We start from the raw sequence: 6120 nt of genomic DNA on the forward strand, positions 1-6120 counted from the left end.
ATGTCCAGTTGTCTAGAGATGGGCATTGGGTCCGCGGTATTTCGTAAATGGTTGTTCCTGACCTCCCTGCGCTCTCCAGACCTCACCTACACCCAACACGCCCAGCAGGATCCTCCTGAACAAGCCGGCATGAGTGTGGCAGAACGGTCTCATCCTGATGAGAGGTTTTCAGTTCCTCCTGATGAGAAGCCCAACATTGAGATACAACAGTCACCCCATGCTTTGTTGTATTGGTTCTCAGGACTTAGACTGCCTGGTTCAAGGCGGAATTTGCTCTTAGTCAACAAGAAAATTACTCAGCCAGGGGCCAGTTAGGTGGTGTTTGGTGAGACCGCAAAGACCAGACCCAACGTGGCCAGTGGGCAGCAGGTCTAAACAACCCTGCCCAGCTTGCACTCCGTGGCAATTTTCCATCTCAGAAGTGGACCCGGATCACATTGAGAAGAGACTCCTGAGACGTCCTCCTCCCTCTGGGCTTCCCCTGAACCCTGGGTTGTTTCCATATTCCTCTGGGCCGCCCTCTGTCTCCATATTCATAAAGGAGTCCATTGTTCTGAGAGACAACTTTGGGCATTCTTCCCCAAGGAGTACACAAACCCATGCCCTGAACACTCAGCCAGCTGTGCATGGAGAGGCAGGCAGGACCCCAGCACCCTCAGGAGTCCCTGGGTGGGCAGGCCTGACGGAAGGTGTCCAGGAAGCAGCCCCGTGCAAGTCGGTGTTTATAAACACCGACACGGTGATTTCCGTGTTGGAAGCAGCCGACTGCTAACAGAAGTTTGATGGTTTGAACTTTCACGGAGGCCCCTGGGATGAAAGGTCACAGTCTGGAGACCCCGATGGAGTAGGTTCATGCTGCCCACCTGGACGGGGCCGCCACAGGCCAGAATCGACTCCGTGTGGACCACCGACCACCATCTAGTGACGTTACCAACCCTGGCCATGGGCTCCTCCTAAGAATCCAGGGGACAGAAAGGGAAAGCGACAGAGGATTGTTTTGCTCCGTGTTCTTTCTCTCCTTCTTTTTATTTGGAAAAACTTCAGATCTTCACAAACCCTTTAAGAATAATATGCTGAAGAACTCTAATTCCTCTGTGGTAGTTACATAATCTGGTGTCAATTTGGGACTCGAGAGGATTAAGAGTGAAGGGGTGGAGTGTAGTCTGTCAATTGGGTCATAGCCAAGGAGGTCTCTGTGTGGGCATGGTCTTCTCCCCAGAATTCTGGGAACTCCTGTATTTTCCTCCTTGGAGGCGGGAGAGAGAGACTCTTTCTCAGCTCACTCCCTGGGAGACATTGCAGCTGACAGGACACATGGAGCTACGCTAGTGCTCTGAGCTGGAGAAGCCACGTGGACCTGCCCTGATGCAACCAGACCTCTGGAGCCAGAGAAGCCAGTAGAGACCCCTGCCAGCGCCGAGATGCTTACAACTCCACTGGATCCAAAGACTTTCTACCCACTGGCCTGTGGTTGTCCTGTATTTGGCGTCATTGCATGTGTTTCGTGAGTCTGAAGAGGACTTTATAGACTGGTAATGGACATATGGGCTAATATCAGACTTATGGGCTTGGATTACTGGACTGGGTTGGGATGCTTTCTGTTTTTTAAAATCATTTTATTAGGGGCTAATACAACTCTTAACCATACATACATCAATTGTGTAAAGCACCTTTATACATTCATTGCCCTCATCAATCTCAAAACATTTGCTCTCCACTTAAGCCCCTGGGGGATGCTTTCTTAATGTACAATTAATTACCCTTTATATAAAACATTTCTATGCTACACATTTGTGCTTCTTTGGATTTGTTGCTCTAGTCTACCTGGGCTAACACATCCTCCTTCTATATTAACTATTAGCAACCAGAGAAAAATGTTCACAGTTAGCTACTCCAGAAGGAGAGGACAGCCTTTCAGCACACTTCACGAGCAACTTTACAACTATTAACTCCGTGCCTCCTCCTAAGCGTCCGGTTTATCGAAATGGTAACTGTCCATGAGTCAGACTCCACCCTGTGGCAGTGCTCTGGGCTTTTGGATGGGGGGATACGTGAGGACTTGTGTGGTGAATTGAATTTTGATAATACGGCTCTTCAATCCTGCCCTCTGTAACTGCCACCAGATGTCCGGGTGAGACCAGGCAGGTAGGGGGTGTGAGACATTAATTGAGGGGACGGGTGAGATTTCGTTACCACTCCCCTGTGTGTAAGAGAGCCATCTCAGAAGCAGGAACCGAGAGAATCTTGGGACCAGCCAGGAAGAAGAGCCCTCCGTGGAGGATGTTTAAGTTCTCTGCCTACAGTAGCAGAGGCCGAGACCAGAGGCCATGGAACAGAGCGAAGGTGCTACCCCAAGACAGAGCAGGGGGCTGCACCCTTGAGACCGTGAGACAGGGAGGTGGAGCGGCAGGCAGGCAGGCTTCCTGTCTCACTCAGACAGAGACCAAGGGACCCCATGGCCAACAGGCTGAGGACCAGGGACAGACACGTGGCTGCTGGCTGAAGCAAGGTGTGGCTGTGGATCAATGGCTGCGTCCTTACTTTTTACTGACCTTGACTTGTGATAACCTGATAACTTCCCCTGTAATCATGAGAACTGCCTGGAGATGTGGGTGGCCACTGCAACAGGTGCCAGCAGGGCAGTGGAGGGCTATGGGAGGCATGGCTGGGGTCAGGATAGGTAAGGAAAGATGGAGGGTGGAGGTCTGCGTGAGCGCTGTCTCGTGGCAATGGGCCGTGGGTTTGTGTGGAGTGGCTGTCTGCTTTTCCCTTGTGTGGCCAAAGGAGACGAGGTGGGGCCTCTCTGCCATGCTGCTTTCTCAACTACTTTTCGAGAAGTTTCCCTGCAAAGAAGAGCCAAGTCCTGGTGATGAAGTACCTTCTAGCAGGTACTGCACAGGCCTTATCTGTCACCCTGCCAAAGTGCTACAAGATTAACATTGTCACCCCAGGTTCTGATGGGGAAAACATCACTGCGGGTGGAGCCAACCTGATGGCGCTTAACAACAACCACGCACAAGGGCACCGTCTGCCAACAGGTGGTAGAGTTAGGATGTAATACGCGGGGTTGCTGGACTAAAGTCTATTACTCCACGGTGTTCCTAGGGAGAGATGTAAAGCCAGACCTCCAGAAAGGTCATTCTCTGAATTGATTAACTGATGTCCATTGGGCTTTGTTTAAGAAGTATTAGCATTATAAATTAATCATGGTCATATTAAGTTTTGTCATCTGCAGATACGCTTTTGCTCTGTGCCTTTGCTGAAAGCCATTGATTGATATACAGTGAACCCTCGCCACTTCGCGCTTTGACTTCCGCGGCTTCACTCTATCACGGTTTTTGCATAACAGCACATGCTCTGTCATTACTGCCATTGATTGGCTCATATTGTACACGCTTGATGCCATAAATAATATAATAAATAATAAATGATAATTGTAACATCCAAAATGTTTTACTGTATTTTCCCTTTTTCGTTTAATAAATTGGGTAATACGAGTGTATTGGTGACTAAAGGGTGTTTTTTCATGTCCTCTATGCTCTAACTACGAAAATATTTGATTTACAAATAAGGAATCCTACTTCGCGGAATTTCATTTATCACGGTAGGGTCTAGAACCGATTAACCGCGATAAACGAGGGTTCACTGTATTTCAACTAATGATGGATTGTATTGGACTTAAGAAAACAACCAATCAACTGAACAAAACCCCACTGCCATCAAGTCAATTCCAACTCCTGGTCAACCCTGGAGGACAGAGGAGAATAGCCCCTGTGGGTTTCCTTGGTTGTAGATGTTTTTTAAAACAGTTTTATTGACACATAATTTACATAGCACACAATTCAATAGTTGAATATATCAATGAGAATTTTACAATCATTACCATATCAATTTTAGAACACCCCCCCTCTCCATAGTTAAATCATCTTTAAAACGAATTGCGCAATCACAGTCAGTTCTCGTGCTCCCTCCCCCTCCTGCCTTCATTTTTCATTCCTCAAATCCCCTTCCCCTCCCTATCAGCCCCCTGCCCCCCGACACACACACTGAATCCCCTCTCAACCCCTGTATCAGTTATTATCTCTATGCATCCACTCCCCCTGTGCTTCCCAAACTGGGAAACCCAACAGAAACAATAAAAAACAAAATCGAAATAAGGTGGTAAGGATAAAAGAAAAGACCCTCATCAACATTCCAAAAGCCAGGGAAGAGATTTCTCTCAGGGAACAAGTAAGAGCTACTTGCACCCAGAACCAACTCAGGTCGGGTCTACAGGGAGGTCATCTGGCTGAGGATTGAGTTCAGTCCAGCATCTGCAAGATCACAGTGGTCTCGGCCGATAGTACGGCTGTTGGAGACTCTGGTCTGTGGCTAAAGCAGATCTGCCAGCGGCTCGGTCCGACTAGATGCTCTGAGATGGGTTTGGGGCTCCCACTGTCCTCCACAGCCTTCTACAAACTGGGTGTTCGTACGTTTAGCTCTGATCCTTTTCCCTTCTCCATATTAGAGTTTTTCAATTGTCATCTTTGGATCACCCAAGCTGGTGTGCTTCTTCCATGTAGACTTAGTGGACTCCTCTCGTTTAGAGGGCTGTTCATTTGAATACAAGCCTTTCAAACCCCAGACATTATTTTGATTGATAGCCGGACACCATCTACATTTTCCACCACCCTTTGCTGAGGCAGCCTTATCTTCAGTGATCCTTTCATGAAGGTGAGTATCGAGCAGGGCCAGGTTATCAGACTGAACCGTTCTTGGGTTGGGGCTAGCATTAAGTAGGAGCCCAGGCTCCATCTGCATGTCCATGGGCGTTTGCCGGTCTCGTGACTTTGGCGGTCATGATATGACAAAATCACAACCCTATAATATCAGCTGCATCAATAACAACCATAAGCAACCAGCAACCAAACAAACAGAACACACCCACCCAAAAAGAAAGAAAGAAAACACACACACAAAAGCAAGCTCCAAGCAGGAAGGCACAAACGTATATAAACAGAGAAGTACAGCATTGTCCATCATTTCCCTGGGGTATAAGTGGACTGCACTCTTATCATCAATTTTCCCAATGACCCAGCACTCCCGACAAACGTCGGTATGAGGAGTCCATGTGAGCACAGCTTCACCTTGTCCGACACAGTTCCATCTCTCTTTCCCTTGGGCTCTGCTGACCCTAAGGATGGGGGCTGATGTTGGTGGGGGCCTTCCTGGTCCATTCTTCTCAGTGTAGATCCCTGTTCAATGCGACCCAACCTGTCATGTCACTGCAGGGTGGGGCCATAAGTCTTTATCGGAGCAGAAAGTGGTCTTTCTCTCCAGGATTTCCAGAATGTTCACAGACTGACTCAGAGCTGCATGGAACAGAATCTCCTGAAATAGGACTGAGTGGATGGAAGAGTTACTGTGGGGTTTTTTAGGTGAGAATTTTGCTGACATCTTCATGTTTAGTTTCTGGCTGTAAGAAAGCATTTTCCTGCTTTCTCCTAAATTACCTAACTAATGGGTCCGTTCTCACCTTCACATGGTATTAGTTCTTGTTAAGCGATTAAAGATGAGATGCAATAAAATTAAGACCACAAAAGAAACATTTTAAAAACCTTAGAAAGAAGAATGAATACATTAAGAAATTGGGCTGCCTACCTCCAGGTCAGCAATTTGAAACCATCAGCTGATCCAGGGGAGAAAGATGAGGCTTTCTACTCCAGGAAAGATCCACAGTCTCAGACACATACCGAAGGCAGTTCTACTCTGTCCTAGAGGGTAGCTGTGATTCAGAACCGACGCAAAGCAGTGAGTTTGGTTTGAGTTTGATACCTGATGTACCTTCCAGTTTACTGTCCAGATTTCTGGCTTTCATGGAACTTTAGGTAACCCACACAGGCCATAGCTCTTAAGGATCTTTTTGAACTTTGAGACTTGAAAAAGAAATGGGTGCCTAAAATCCACCTGAAATCCAGCCATGGTAGGGTTTTTGGTTTTTTTTTCCCTTTGAGTGTTTTTTTCCCCTAATCATTTTATTAGAGGCTCATACAACTCTTATCACAATCCACACATACATCAATTGTTTAAAGCGCATTTGTACATTCATTGCCCTCATCATTCTCAAAACATTTCCTCTCC

This window comes from Echinops telfairi, unplaced genomic scaffold (assembly GCF_000313985.2).
Source record: "Echinops telfairi isolate 266 unplaced genomic scaffold, ASM31398v2 ScPeMD7_8;HRSCAF=38, whole genome shotgun sequence".
In the NCBI taxonomy this organism is placed as follows: domain Eukaryota; kingdom Metazoa; phylum Chordata; class Mammalia; order Afrosoricida; family Tenrecidae; genus Echinops; species Echinops telfairi.